This window comes from Rutidosis leptorrhynchoides, chromosome 9, assembly GCF_046630445.1.
Source record: "Rutidosis leptorrhynchoides isolate AG116_Rl617_1_P2 chromosome 9, CSIRO_AGI_Rlap_v1, whole genome shotgun sequence".
Classification (NCBI taxonomy): Eukaryota; Viridiplantae; Streptophyta; class Magnoliopsida; order Asterales; family Asteraceae; genus Rutidosis; species Rutidosis leptorrhynchoides.
The window spans coordinates 150,314,541-150,332,286 of record NC_092341.1 but is presented as its reverse complement, the minus strand read 5'-3'; positions in this window follow the sequence as shown (position 1 = coordinate 150,332,286).

Here is a 17,746-nt window from a genome sequence, read left to right as displayed (position 1 = left end):
GTCTTAGTGAACCAGGTCTTGCATTAGTGTGTCTAACTGATAGTTATTAGGATGCATTAGCGAGTCTGGACTTCGACCTTAGCTGCATATTATAAGTATTGATTATCATTCCTAGTGGAAAATTATCTGCTTATCATTCCTAGGTCTAGACACGACTTCCTGAACTTATTTGATAGATAGTGTACAGATAAATTCATATCTTAGCGTATCTGCTAATTCATATCTTAGCGTATTTGTTACTGTAGACTCTATCTGACACGTTTCCTAAATTTCCTCCGTAATCTACGGGATCTCCTGTACTATGTATAGGTATTCTATGTAATTAGAATATCATCCGACATCCGAAATTCATTTCATATCGAAAATCCTTTATCAATCGTACGCAATGGAACTCACCACTAGTTTAAGTCCCTCGGATTCCGATATGGATAACCACTCCAGCCCCAGAAGCAGCGTCACCAGAATGAATCAATCAATCAGCCATCCTCAATTCATCGGATGGGTTCGTAGTTGACTTAACCAGTAGAGACAAGAAGAAGGCGATCCTTTCCAACCACCAACCTGCACCCTCGGCAAAGAACCTAAAGCATTTACCAGTAAACCTATCCGAAACACCATTTCTCACCCTCATTTCCAGGATAGCTCGCAACGATTACATAATCTCTACAATTCTAAACCTTATTCATCCGCTCGTTCTGACCGACAATCATCACGGAATAATAGAAGAAGTCAACGAACTTCGCGCTCGAGTTGTAGCTTTGGAAAATATGGTGCAAAACTTACCAGCTTCAGCAACATCATCGGCACCAACAGCACCACCAACATCAATACCAGTACCACCAACAACCCAAGTTTCAACATCGCATTCCTCAACATCTCATTCTGTGCCTCGAGCATAATCATCGTTCTACGTATCGTTCTATCTACTTTATCTTCGTTCTACATATCGTTCTACATCATTTATCTTCGCTCGACATGGCGATTATGTAATTTCTAAAGTTTTAGAAATTATGTAATCTAGTACTAACGATAAATCAAATGAGTTTAATATCTTATTGACTCATACCATGATTACATCTGAAGGAAATATATATGTATGTATATTTTTATAAAGATTGTAATCAAAAATTCTTTTTTTTACAAACTGTTAATGATGAAAATATTTTAACGGGTAGGTAATACCCGAGAAATATTTAGATTTCACATTAATAAGTTACACTGTACACTCTTCAGTTCTGATTCAGCAGTCATTAACAATACTGCTCAAGTCCGCACATATACGTATCCGTTCACCAAAGAACAACTATTTCCAGTCAAATTCAATTTCATATTTAGATTTTGACTTATCAGAATCCAACAAGTGGCATAATGAAGAAAACATTGGACAAAATAAAATTTGATAGAAACAAACGAATTAACTAATTGAAATTTTGTTAGGAATCCATGCTAACTGTTCCTAGCTAACTATTCCTAGCTAACTGGTTACATTTTACATTCTCGCAATTTACATTCTCGCAATTTACATTCTCGCAATTTTATTTATCGTCATTTAAAGTCTGTTATTTATTTTTACGCACTTTAAATATCGGGACACGTATACAAGGTTTTGACATATCATATCGACGCATCTATATATATTATTTGGAATAACCATAGACACTCTATATGCAGTAATGCGGGAGTTAGCTATACAGGGTTGAGGTTGATTCTACAATAATATATATAGTTTGAGTTGTGATCGAGTCTGAGACGTATACGGGTCATGAAACGTATTAATTAATTCGAATATAATATATTAAACTATATATGAATTATTGGACTGTTAACTGTGGACTATCGACTGTGGACTAATAATATTGGACAATTAAAATGAATTAAAATATTGATTATAACATATGAAACTAAACACTTCTTCAAGTTTGCCACTTGATTTAATCTTAAACCTCATTTGAATCTTGACGATTCCAATCCATGTTCAAAACTTTCATGATTCTTGAAAACACCTCAATCGAGAGGATGAACCAACCGTACTTCATCTACGGAAGAAAAATTGATGCATATAGTTATGAACCTGAAAACACTCAAATTAGCCAATTTTGTCACAGCTCCAGCAAGACAACTTCGACTTTTTGTTCGAAACAAACTTATTATAACCTTGATGTATATGCGTACTCTTTATTGATACTGGGGAACCTTTTATATTCCACCATATTACCATCAGCGTTTAATCATCTAAAAACACAATTCTCTTAAAACCCCTCGGTTTGATAACCAATGATCCAGATCCGGAACTTTAAAAATGCTGACGAAGCAGCATGTAGTAAATGGTCTTAATGGCCAAAAGTGATGATAAAAGAATCGAGTGTTGGGAGCACTCAATAGAAAATTTGGTACTGAAAAATGGATTGAGCAAACCATGAAGGAGACCAAGGATAAATACAAGGACTAAACCCTATATTCAAAGAATCCAGGTAATTCTGGATCCGATGAAATCTTTAGAGAATATCTTGCTCCAAAGTTATGTTAAAAATCTTGCGGAAAATTTTTATTTAACCTTCGAACTTAGAAATTCCAAAATACCATCATAAATATCTTCGATATTTCTGATGATATCTTCATAAATATTCTTGTCCGAAAATTATCTACCTCTTCGTATTTTCTGTATTACATTATACTGGAAACTTCTGTAAAACTCAAGTATATATTAGGAATGAATTCTGGGGAAGTGTAGGGAATTGAAGCATGAGTTAGTATAATATAATGCGCTTGGCCAACGTGATTATATTACAGTAAGTCATGCTGAGTTTCTAATGAAACGTGATGATTCACATATCATACCATCATCATGTGCCATGTTGCACGACTCTTTCATTCTACTTAAGCTCTAATCATATCACGAAAATATTTCCTTGATATTTCCGTTCTTCCGCAATTCGAACAGTTTTCTAATAAATCGTGCTATTACATTCTCTTTCTGATCAGAAAATTTATGTAAATTCCTTGAATTCCGTAAATCAAGCGTAACTACGTCAAAAGTTAAGACGAATCTTTATTTCTTCATTTCACTCTTTTGTGATATTTTCACTTGTACTCTTCGAATAATCGAATTATCTTATCTATATTACGAAACGGTGATAAAATTCTATTTTATCAATTCATATTCGTCATGAAAACATTGTTATTGTTAGCCATGACGACCTCACTCAAATTTCGGGACGAAATTTCTTTAACGGGTAGGTACTGTCACGACCCGGAAAATTTCGACTAATTTTAAACCAAACTCTCGATAGGATATTTTATTTTCAACACGATAAGCAAAGTCTGTTAGGTTGAGTCTCAAAAATTTTGAACTATTACATATATTCAATTGACCTTCGACCATTCTCGACGATTCACGAACAATTACTTGTAAATAAATATGTATATGTATATATATATGTGTGTATATGATAATTTGATATAAAATACGATTTAATTATTAGAATTAAAGATGTAAAATATTATATGAAATAAATGTTAATAAAATGGGTCTATATATATATAAAGTATATTAAATGAAATTATTAAATGATTGTAACCCTCGTTGATCATTCGATTGTTATTTAGATAAACTTAATTCCAATTTATGTAATTTTAAAAAGATAAACGATGATCCATAATTAAGATATATAAAATTTGGGATCATTAAAAATATTTTTACTTTGAAGAGTTGAGTTTTAGTACTCCGTATATATTACTTGGAATTAAAAATAAATTATAGATGAAACTTTTTGATCAGGTTTCAAACAGATAATGAGTGAAATAATTAATTATATTTAATCTAAAAATTTAGGATTTTTAGGAACACTTTTATATGACAACTGTTTAGCAATGGACACGATATAGCACTCCGCGAATTGAAAATATCTAACTGTCGGTAGAGTGAAGGTTGCTAAGCTTTATTCCACGTTTAATTGATTCTTTCTCAAACTTCATAAATTATTAAATATATATACTATGTTTGTTTGTGTTCTCCACTGAACTATCAACTTTTCTATATATATTCATATAGAGATAGATATATAGAAAACAGATACATACGTCCAAACCATGGGGAATAACAATCACACACATACACAATCATCTACTTCCTTGTGATTTTTTTTTGACAACTCAAACACCACCCTTTTATCCATTCAACCCGCCACCATCGAGACCAATACTACTCTACAACCTTCCACCACCAAGAGGATCATCACCTTGTCACCCTACAACCGGCCACCACTGTAACCGCCACCCAACCATAATAAACGAGCCACCTTAGAACCGCCACCACTTTCGGTTTACCATCTTCACCAATCATCATCGAATCAGGCTGATATATCATATATTATTTTAACTCCATTGAAGACTGCTGCAGCCAAAAATCACCCAAGACCATCGTTAAAACTGCAGCTACTATTTTTTTTTTTGTTCCTGTTGTTGCCGGAAGATCCCCACCAATCCAACCCATCTTCGTGACCCATCAAAACCCAACAGCTACCATGAAAACCACCATCCAATACGCCCCTAAAACTGTCCTCTTGTTTCTGTTTCAATTAGAACCACACTAAACTTTACCCTTTTCTTTTCTTCTAATTCAATCGTAACCACTGCTGCATTCATCTTCGATTTTGTTCAATTTCCTGTTTTAATTAGACGAGCCACCCAAAACCCACTTGTTTGTTACGGTTTAATCTGGATTTGCAGCTAACTGTTTCTGTTATGGTTACTACATCTGGGTTTCTGTTATTGTCAACATGAAAACCACAAAACTCCACGTGAATATGGTTGCAAACCTCTTATTCCCGTTTACTGTTTCAGCTGAAGAAAATATTAAGGATATTACTGTTTTCCTACTACTACGAATTTGATTCTGTTTAAGTTTAAATCCCGAAGAAGGTGATTGGGTGTTGTGTAATACATTAGTTCTTGGTTTGCAATGGTGGCCGACAGACTACAAACAAGAAAAACCCCACCTATTGCATTCCATTAATTCACGAAAGTAATATTAGACAATGCATCGATTTGAACTTGATTCAATTGTCTTCTTGGGCTCCATGTTTCTCTTGGGCTCTTGTTACAAAATAGGTCGAAGCCCATTTTACACTTAATATGAAACTTGTTCTAGATCGACCCAAAATTTTAGCTATTGTTGTTGTCAACGTGTTGCTGCTACCATACGCGTATGTTTTCATTCCTGTGCAAAACAAACATGAATGATACTTATGTGATATTATAACAATGACAATGGTAAGGTCTCAATGATATAAAAGATGGTGTCGAGGTAATAAAGGTTAGATGAAGGTGATACGATTAAGAAAATAATAGATGATGGAGAGATGATTAGGATGATGGGTTTTAGATGATAATATCACGATGGTTATATGTTAAATAAATATAAATACAATATTTATCAATAAAGCACATATGGAGTATTGGTTAAGAAGTGTTTTGTGTATTTGAAAGGTCGCGGGTTCGAGTCTTGGCAAGGACAGATTTATTTTTGGAGCTTATACTCTTAAGGTAGTAAATTATAATAATTATTATTATTTTTATTTTTATTATTATTATTATTATTAGTATCATTAATAGAATCATTAATATTATTATCATTATTTTTTATAAGTATTATTATTATTATTATTATTATTATTATTATTATTATTATTATTATTATTATAACTACTGATATTATTATAAAAATATTACGACTTTTCATTTATCGGTATTATTTTAACAAAATAAATATTAGTTACATAAAAATATATCTAACATATATAACCTAACTCTATTATTATTTTTATAATAAGTAAGATATATAAAATAAATATATTTAAGTTATTAATGGAACTCATAAATCATTAAAATAACGGATATATAACTAATAATAAATATATTGTTCGATTACAACTATATGTGTTAATATATATATATAAATGATATAGGTTCGTGAATCCGAGGCCAACCCTACACTTGTTAAATGTCGTCATATGTATTTTTACTACAAAATACATTAGGTGAGTTTCATTTGCTCCCTTTTTAATTGCTTTTGCAATATATATTTTTGGGCTGAGAATACATGCGCTGTTTTTATAAATATTTACGGGATAGACACAAGTACTTAAAATACATTCTACGTTGAGTTGTACCACTGGCATATTTTCCTGTAGCTTGGTAACTAATATTTACATGGGTATTGTAAACGCGAATCCTGTTGATAGATCTATCGGGCCTGACAACCCCAACCGGACTGGACGACCAGTATTCAACGGTTGCACAGTACTTTGTTTCGGTGACTACACTTGGTACAGTGTAGTGAGATTTCATAATAAAGGGAATATGCGACGTTGATTAAATGTTAAGTATGGTTAACAAGTGCTCAACCACTTAGAATGCTTTACATACACTTGCGAGTGTATTATGATTATGATTATGATTATGAAATCTTGTGGTCTATTAAGATATTGAAATGATTGTTATGATAAACCTATGAACTCACCAACCTTTTGGTTGACACTTTAAAGCATGTTTATTCTCAGGTACGAATTAAGTCTTCCGCTGTGCATTTGCTCAATTTAAGGACATTACTTGGAGTCGATCATCGCAATGGGACCAGATGTTGATGATTTCGTCCAGGGGATAAGGATGGGTCCTCACAATATGAGACATTTTTCAAAGACTGCATTCATTTTAAAACAAACCATAATCTTTATTTCATCAATAAAGGTTTAAAAAGCTTTACGTAGATTATCAAATAATGATAATCTAAAATATCCTGTTTACACACGACCATTACATAATGGTTTACAATACAAATATGTTACAACAAAATAAGTATCTTGAATGCAGTTTTTACACAATATCATACAAGCATGGACTCCAAATCTCGTCCTTATTTAAGTATGCGACAACGGAAGCTCTTAATAATCACCTGAGAATAAACATGCTTAAAACATCAACAAAAATATTGGTGAGTTATAGGTTTAACCTATATATATCAAATCATAATAATAGACCACAAGATTTCATATTTCAATACACATCCCATACATAGAGATAAAAATCATTCATATGGTGAACACCTGGTAACCGACATTAACAAGATGCATATATAAGAATATCCCCATCATTCCGGGACACCCTTCGGATATGATATAAATTTCGAAGTACTAAAGCATCCGGTACTTTGGATGGGGTTTGTTAGGCCCAATAGATCTATCTTTAGGATTCGTGTCAATTAGGGTGTCTGTTCCCTAATTCTTAGATTACCAGACTTAATAAAAAGGGGCATATTCGATTTCGATAATTCAACCATATAATGTAGTTTCACGTACTTGTGTCTATTTTGTAAATCATTTATAAAACCTGCATGTATTCTCATCCCAAAAATATTAGATTTTAAAAGTGGGACTATAACTCACTTTCACAAATTTTTACTTCGTCGGGAAGTAAGACTTGGCCACTGGTTGATTCACGAACCTATAACAATATATACATATATATCAAAGTATGTTCAAAATATATTTACAACACTTTTAATATATTTTGATGTTTTAAGTTTATTAAGTCAGCTGTCCTCGTTAGTAACCTACAACTAGTTGTCCAAAGTTAGATGTACAGAAATAAATCGATAAATATTATCTTGAATCAATCCACGACCCAGTGTATACGTATCTCAGTATTGATCACAACTCAAACTATATATATTTTAGAATCAACCTCAACCCTGTATAGCTAACTCCAACATTCACATATAGAGTGTCTATGGTTGTTCCGAAATATATATAGATGCGTCGACATGATAGGTCGAAACATTGTATACGTGTCTATGGTATCTCAAGATTACATAATATACAATACAAGTTGATTAAGTTATGGTTGGAATAGATTTGTTACTAATTTTCACGTAGCTAAAATGAGAAAAATTATCCAATCTTGTTTTACCCATAACTTCTTCATTTTAAATCCGTTTTGAGTGAATCAAATTGCTATGGTTTCATATTGAACTCTATTTTATGAATCTAAACAGAAAAAGTATAGGTTTATAGTCATAAAAATAAGTTACAAGTCGTTTTTGTAAAGGTAGTCATTTTAGTCGAAAGAACGACGTCTAGATGACCATTTTAGAAAACATACTTCCACTTTGAGTTTAACCATAATTTTTGGATATAGTTACATGTTCATAATAAAAATCATTTTCTCAGAATAACAACTTTTAAATCAAAGTTTATCATAGGTTTTAATTAACTAACCCAAAACAGCCCGCGGTGTTACTACGACGGCGTAAATCCGGTTTTACTGTGTTTTTCGTGTCTCCAGGTTTTAAATCATTAAGTTAGCATATCATATAGATATAGAACATGTGTTTAGTTGATTTTAAAAGTCAAGTTAGAAGGATTAACTTTTGTTTGCGAACAAGTTTAGAATTAACTAAACTATGTTCTAGTGATTACAAGTTTAAACCTTCGAATAAGATAGCTTTATATGTATGAATTGAATGATGTTATGAACATCATTACTACCTTAAGTTCCTTGGATAAACCTACTGGAAAATAGAAAAATGGATCTAGCTTCAACGGATCCTTGGATGGCTCGAAGTTCTTGAAGCAGAATCATGACACGAAAACAAGTTCAAGTAAGATCATCACTTGAAATAAGATTGTTATAGTTATAGAAATTGAACCAAAGTTTAAATATGATTATTACCTTGTATTAGAATGATAACCTACTGTAAGAAACAAAGATTTCTTGAGGTTGGATGATCACATTACAAGATTGGAAGTGAGCTAGCAAACTTGAAAGTATTCTTGATTTTATGTAACTAGAACTTGTAGAATATATGAAGAACACTTAGAACTTGAAGATAGAAATTGAGAGAGATCAATTAGATGAAGAAAATTGAAGAATGAAAGTATTTGTAGGTGTTTTTGGTCGTTGGTGTATGGATTAGATATAAAGGATATGTAATTTTGTTTTCATGTAAATAAGTCATGAATGATTACTCATATTTTTGTAATTTTATGAGATATTTCATGCTAGTTGCCAAATGATGGTTCCCACATGTGTTAGGTGACTCATATAGGCTGCTAAGAGCTGATAATTGGAGAGTATATACCAATAGTACATACATCTAAAAGCTGTGTATTTTACGAGTACGAATACGGGTGCATACGAGTTGAATTGTTGATGAAACTGAACGAGGATGTAATTGTAAGCATTTTTGTTAAGTAGAAGTATTTTGATAAGTGTATTGAAGTCTTTCAAAAGTGTATAAATACATATTAAAACACTACATGTATATACATTTTAACTGAGTCGTTAAGTCATCGTTAGTCGTTACATGTAAGTGTTGTTTTGAAACCTTTAGGTTAACGATCTTGTTAAATGTTGTTAACCCAATGTTTATAATATCAAATGAGATTTTAAATTATTATATTATCATGATATTATCATGTATGAATATCTCTTAATATGATATATATACATTAAATGTCTTTACAACGATAATCGTTACATATATGTCTCGTTTAAAAATCATTAAGTTAGTAGTCTTGTTTTTACATATGTAGTTCATTGTTAATATACTTAATGATAAGTTTACTTATCATAGTATCATGTTAACTATATATATATCCATATATATGTCATCATATAGTTTTTACAAGTTTTAACGTTCGTGAATCACCGGTCAACTTGGGTGGTCAATTGTCTATATGAAACATATTTCAATTAATCAAGTCTTAACAATTTTGTTTGCTTAACATGTTGGAAACATTTAATCATGTAAATATCAATCTCAATTAATATATATATAAACATGGAAAAGTTCGGGTCACTACAGTACCTACCCGTTAAATAAATTTCGTCCCGAAATTTTAAGCTGTTGAAGGTGTTGACGAATCTTCTAGAAATAGAGGCGGGTATTTCTTCTTCATCTGATCTTCATGCTCCCAGGTGAACTCGGGTCCTCTACGAGCATTCCATCGAACCTTAACAATTGGTATCTTGTTTTGCTTAAGTCTTTTAACCTCACGATCCATTATTTCGACGGGTTCTTTGATGAATTGAAGTTTTTCGTTGATTTGGATTTCATCTAACGGAATAGTGAGATCTTCTTTAGCAAAACATTTCTTCAAATTTGAGACGTGGAAAGTGTTATGTACAGCCGCGAGTTGTTGAGGTAACTCAAGTCGGTAAGCTACTGGTCCGACACGATCAATAATCTTGAATGGTCCAATATACCTTGGATTTAATTTCCCTCGTTTACCAAATCGAACAACGCCTTTCCAAGGTGCAACTTTAAGCATGACCATCTCTCCAATTTCAAATTCTATATCTTTTCTTTTAATGTCAGCGTAGCCCTTTTGTATACTTCGGGCGGTTTTCAACCGTTGTTGAATTTGGATGATCTTCTCGGTAGTTTCTTGTATAATCTCCGGACCCGTAATCTGTCTATCCCCCACTTCACTCCAACAAATCAGAGACCTGCACTTTCTACCATAAAGTGCTTCAAACGGCGCCATCTCAATGCTTGAATGGTAGCTGTTGTTGTAGGAAAATTCTGCTAACGGTAGATGTCGATCCCAACTGTTTCTGAAATCAATAACACATGCTCGTAGCATGTCTTCAAGCGTTTATATCGTCCTTTCGCTCTGCCCATCAGTTTGTGGATGATAGGCAGTACTCATGTCTAGACGAGTTTCTAATGCTTGCTGTAATGTCTGCCAGAATCTTGAAATAAATCTGCCATCCCTATCAGAGATAATAGAGATTGGTATTCCATGTCTGGAGATGACTTCCTTCAAATACAGTCGTGCTAACTTCTCCATCTTGTCATCTTCTCTTATTGGTAGGAAGTGTGCTGATTTGGTGAGACGATCAACTATTACCCAAATAGTATCAAAACCACTTGCAGTCCTTGGCAATTTAGTGATGAAATCCATGGTAATGTTTTCCCATTTCCATTCCGGGATTTCGGGTTGTTGAAATAGACCTGATGGTTTCTGATGCTCAGCTTTGACCTTAGAACACGTCAAACATTCTCCTACGTATTTAGCAACATCGGCTTTCATACCCGGCCACCAAAAATGTTTCTTGAGATCCTTGTACATCTTCCCCGTTCCAGGATGTATTGAGTATCTGGTTTTATGAGCTTCTCTAAGTACCATTTCTCTCATATCTCCAAATTTTGGTACCCAAATCCTTTCAGCCCTATACCGGGTTCCGTCTTCCCGAATATTAAGATGCTTCTCCGATCCTTTGGGTATTTCATCCTTTAAATTTCCCTCTTTTAAAACTCCTTGTTGCGCCTCCTTTATTTGAGTAGTAAGGTTATTATGAATCATTATATTCATAGATTTTAGTCGAATGGGTTCTCTGTCCTTCCTGCTCAAGGCATCGGCTACCACATTTGCCTTCCCCGGGTGGTAACGAATCTCAAAGTCGTAATCATTCAATAATTCAATCCACCTACGCTGCCTCATATTCAGTTGTTTCTGATTAAATATGTGTTGAAGACTTTTGTGGTCGGTATATATAATACTTTTGACCCCATATAAGTAGTGCCTCCAAGTCTTTAATGCAAAAACAACCGCGCCTAATTCCAAATCATGCGTCGTATAATTTTGTTCGTGAATCTTCAATTGTCTAGACGCATAAGCAATCACCTTCGTTCGTTGCATTAATACACAACCGAGACCTTGCTTTGATGCATCACAATAAATCACAAAATCATCATTCCCTTCAGGCAATGACAATATAGGTGCCGTAGTTAGCTTTTTCTTCAATAACTGAAACGCTTTCTCTTGTTCATCATTCCATTCAAATTTCTTCCCTTTATGCGTTAATGCAGTCAAGGGTTTTGCTATTCTGGAAAAGTCTTGGATGAACCTTCTGTAGTAACCAGCTAGTCCTAAAAACTGGCGTATGTGTTTCGGAGTTTTCGGGGTTTCCCACTTTTCAACAGTTTCTATCTTTGCCGGATCCACCTTAATACCTTCTTTGTTCATTATGTGACCGAGGAATTGAACTTCTTCCAACCAAAATGCACACTTTGAAAACTTAGCGTACAATTCTTCCTTCCTCAATACTTCTAACACCTTTCTCAAATGTTCACCGTGTTCTTGGTCATTCTTTGAGTAAATAAGTATGTCATCAATAAAAACAATGACAAATTTGTCAAGGTATGGTCCACACACTCGGTTCATAAGGTCCATGAACACAGCTGGTGCATTAGTTAAACCAAACGTCATGACCATAAACTCGTAATGACCATAACGTGTTCTGAAAGCAGTCTTTGGAATATCATCTTCTTTCACCCGCATTTGATGATACCCGGAACGTAAGTCAATCTTTGAATAAACAGACGAGCCTTGTAGTTGATCAAATAAGTCGTCGATTCTCGGTAGTGGGTAGCGGTTCTTGATGGTAAGTTTGTTCAACTCTCGGTAGTCGATACACAACCTGAATGTACCATCTTTCTTCTTGACAAACAAAACAGGAGCTCCCCACGGTGATGTGCTTGGTCGAATGAAACCACGCTCTAAAAGTTCTTGTAATTGGCTTTGCAGTTCTTTCATCTCGCTGGGTGCGAGTCTGTAAGGAGCACGAGCTATTGGTGCAGCTCTTGGTACAAGATCTATTTGAAATTCAACGGATCGATGTGGGGGTAATCCCGGTAATTCTTTCGGAAATACATCGGGAAATTCTTTTGCAATGGGAACTGATAATGCTAAAAACGAACATATAATTCATAGCATTATTCCTCAAGAAAGACAAGCTTTTAGTTGCAATTGTTCTATTTACAAGTGATATTCGTTTAAATAATAAAAGGTGAAGACAAAAGACAGATTCGACGAATTGAAGACGCAAACGACCAAAAAGCTCAAAAGTACAAAAGACAATCAAAAAGGTTCCAATTATTGATAAGAAACGTCTCGAAATTACAAGAGTACAAGATTCAAAATGCAAAGTACAAGATATTAAATTGTACGCAAGGACGTTCGAAAATCCGGAACCGGGACATGTGTCAACTCTCAACGCTCGACGCAACGGACTAAAAATTACAAATCAACTATGCACATAAATATAATATAATATTTAAATAATTCTTATAATTATTTAATATATTATATATATTTATAAATCCGTCGGCAAGAAAGACTCCAAAGTATCTGAGCTGTAATTTCAAACTCCGCGACTCGCGGAGTTTGAAGGCCAAAAAGGCCGCGAGTCGCGGAGCCCCAATTTCAGAAAATCCCTATAAAGCTTGCGCATTCTGATCGTAATCATCATCCATTTTTCTCTTCTCTCCATATATACGATATATTTATATTTATAATTTATATTTTAATTTTAATTTTAATTATAATTCTAATAATAAGGGTATGTTAGCGAATGTTGTAAGGGTGTAAGTCGAAATTCTGTCCGTGTAACGCTACGCTATTTTTAATCATTGTAAGTTATGTTTAACCTTTTTATATTAATGTCTCGTAGCTAAGTTATTATTAAGCTTATTTAATCCGAAGTAATCATGATGTTGGGCTAATTACTAAAATTGGGTAATTGGGCTTTGTACCATAATTGGGGTTTGGACAAAAGAACGACACTTGTGGAAATTAGACTATGGGCTATTAATGGGTTTTATATTAACTAAACAATACCTTGTTAATTTAATATACAAACTTATAATTCGACGTATTTATATATAACCACATACGCTTGACTGGGTACGGTGGGCGGGTTATCTATAAATACCAATAATTATTCATTTTACCGGATACGGAACTGGATTAATAGTTAATAGACTTGTTGAAACAGGGGTGAATTACATTCAAGGGTAATTGGTATAATTGTTAACAAAGTAGTAAAACCTTGGTTTACACGTAGTCGATAACCTGGTGTATTCATTAAACAAAGTATTAAAACCTTGTTACAATTCGAATCCCCAATTAGTTGGAATATTTGACTTCGGGAATAAGAATAATTTGATGAAGGCTTTCGCTCTTTATATTTATGACTGATGGACTATTATGGACAAATCCGTATGGACATATTAAATAATCCAGGACAAAGGACAATTAACCCATGGGCATAAAACTAAAATCAACACGTCAAACATCATGATTACGGAAGTTTAAATAAGCATAATTCTTTTATTTCATATTTAATTTCCTTTATTTTATATTTAATTGCACTTTTAATTATCGCATTTTTATTGTTATTGTATTTAATCGCACTTTTAATTATCGTACTTTTTAATTATCGCAAGTTTATTTTATCACACTTTTATTATTCGCAATTTCATTTATCGTTATTTACTTCATGCTTTAATTTAAGTCTTGTATTTATTTTTAATATTTTACATTTGGTTTTAACTGCGACTAAAGTTTTAAAATCGACAAACCGGTCATTAAACGGTAAAAACCCCCCTTTATAATAATAATATTACTTATATATATATATTTGTATTTTTATAAAAGTAAACTAATATAGCGTTGAGCTTTGTTTAAAAAAGATTCCCTGTGGAACGAACCGGACTTACTAAAAACTACACTACTGTACGATTAGGTACACTGCCTATAAGTGTTGTAGCAAGGTTTAAGTATAAATAAATATCTTGTGTAAAATTGTATCGTATTTAATAGTATTTTCTGCTAAAATTTAATAGTATTTTATACCCCTTAGCTTTGACATCAAGTATTTTTGGCGCCGCTGCCGGGGAACTTTCTAAACGCCGGAAGCGCAACGCTAATATATATATAAAAAAAAAGATTTTTAGTTTACTTTTATTAAAATTCGTTTTTGTAAAAAAAACGTTTTAAATATTCGAAAATATAAAAAGAAAAACAAAAATATAAATATTTTTAGGAGTTTGATAAATATTTAAGTTTTATAAAGTTTCTTTGTTTTTATTTTATAAAAACATAAGTTTTATTTAAGTATTTTGTTTTTATTTAAAAACATAACATAATATATATATATATATATATATATATATATATATATATATATATATATATATATATATATATATATATATATATATATATATAATTCTAGTTTTAAGATTTTTATTTATAAAATTATAAAATATTTCTATTTAGATATAAGTTTTTATTATATAAATACTTGTATTAAAACAGAAAATATAAAACAGAAAATAGAAAATAAAAAAAATAAAATAAAAACGCGTCGAAATTAAAAGCTGTCAGTTGAATTTCTAAACCCCGCGACTCGCGGGGTTTACTGCCTTGAATACCGCAACTCGCGGAGGGGACCTGACACACGACAGAAGCCCTAATCCTGCATTTATTACGGAGTATTATTAATTATTATTAATTAAATTGTATTAGGGTTAAATAATTAATTAATTTAGTAGTTAATTTAAGTTTTAATTAATTTGTATTATTTAGTTTAATTAGTTTAATTAAATTATAAAATTAGTAGTTTTAATAAATAAATAATATAAAAATAATATTTTTATAAAAATTGTACTTTTTACAACTTTTTGTATATTTTTATATTTTGTTCCTTTTTAATCGTTTTAGCATAATATTTGTATTTTTCGCTCATATTTAATTTTAAACTTAGTTTTTGTCATAGTCATTTTTACTCCTAGATTTTTAGTCTTTGCCGTAGAATTCCTTAAGTACTTTTTCTCTAGACTAAGATTTAGGTACTTTAGAATTTTGCAACGCCTTTTTAAGTTTTAGTTTCTTTTTAAGTTAATTCCATTTGGGATTTAGTTTTTCTTGTAAGCTTTAATATTTTTAGACGACTTTTACCTATGTATCAATTATCATTCCAATTAGTAATCTCAATTTGCGATTATAATTTTAAGTTAGTTGTAGTAATAAGGTTAGGTTAGTCAAGTATTTTTTAAGTTTTTATAAGTTTCTTTTATTTTTTCGTCACCTTTTATTTTTCAACCATTTTTCTTTTTCAACCTTTTTCCGACGAACTCTTTTTCTTTCTTATTTCTCGCTATTCTAGTTTTAGGACATAGATTTTTATTCTACTTCTTATCTAAATTTCTTAAAATTACGAAAATTTATTTTAAGTGGTTAAATTAATAGACATCAAAATTTTCTGGTTCGTAGTAATAGTTGGATTTGTACGTGGACCGGGTTATTGGAGCCAAACAGTCCTCAATTATATTGAGACCAAACGAATCCTGCCCCTCTGCTGCATCTTTTAGCTATTCGAAACGTGGGCAAAATCAGAAAAGTCTATTGGTTGGATAACTTATTATAATTTTTCTTTCCTTTTAAAAAAACTAATAGGATATTCAGTGAATGCACCGAGCAAGACGTTCACCACCTTTTGTACGTTCACCACCTGTAACTAGATCAAGACATTTAGAAAATATAACCGCCATTGATTTTTCTTTAGAATCGTCATCCAGTCGACCAAGTACTTCAGTTCAAATTTCCGATAATCCATTTTTTGAACCCGACCTCACAATTGAGAATCCGGAGAATATTCAGGAACGGTTCGTAGATCCTGAACCACTAAACTTTCCTCCGGAACCACCAATCATTCAAATAGAGATTGTTGAGGAACGAACCATTAAATCAGAATCCTCTAGTGATTCCGATTCAACAACTTCAATTATGGAAAATCTGGAACCTTTAAGTATGGAAGACCGAATGAGAGCTAAACGTACTAGCCAAGGTCACGCAATTACTCATCCAGACATTAATGCGCCAGATTATGAAATCAAAGGACAAATTCTACACATGGTGACTAATCAATGCCAATTTAGTGGTGCGCCGAAGGAAGATCCAAATGAACATCTACGTACCTTTAATAGGATCTGCACACTATTTAAAATCCGAGAAGTGGAGGATGAACAGATATATCTCATGTTATTTCCCTGAACTTTAAAGGGAGAAGCCAAAGATTGGTTAGAATCGTTACCTGAAGGGGCGATTGATACATGGGATGTTTTAGTTGACAAATTTCTTAAACAATTATTTCCTGCATCTAAAGCCGTAAGACTTCAAGCAGAAATTGTTACGTTCACACAAAAAACAAATGAAACTCTATATGAGGCATGGACAAGATATGGAAAGTTGTTACGAGGATGTCCGCAACATGGTTTAGACACCTGTCAAATAGTACAAATATTCTACCAAGGATGCGACATCACTACAAGAAAAGACATAGATATAGCAGCTGGTGGTTCTATTATGAAGAAAACCGAAACTGATGCTTATAAAATTATTGATAACACTGCTTCCCACTCACATGAGTGGCACCAAGAAAAAGACATCGTTAGATCATCTAAAGCAGCTAGAGCCGATTCTAGCCATGACTTAGATTCCATTTCCGCAAAGATAGATGCTGTGGAAAGACGAATGGAAAAGATGACTAAGGATATTCACTCAATACGAATTAGTTGTGAGCAGTGTGGAGGACCACATTTGACAAAAGATTGTCTCAGTATTGAATTAACAATGTAACAAAGAGAGAATATTTCATACATAAACCAAAGGCCTGGAAATAATTATCAGAATAATTATCAACCGCCAAGACCGATTTACAATCAAAACCAGAATTATAACAGAAATATTCCATACAACAACCAACAAGGTCCTACCAATCAACAAGTATCTAATAATAATTACAATCAGCAAAGACCTAATTTTCAAAACAAACCACCACAACAAACCGATGATAAAAAGCCGAATTTAGAAGATATGATGACGAAGCTAGTTGAAAC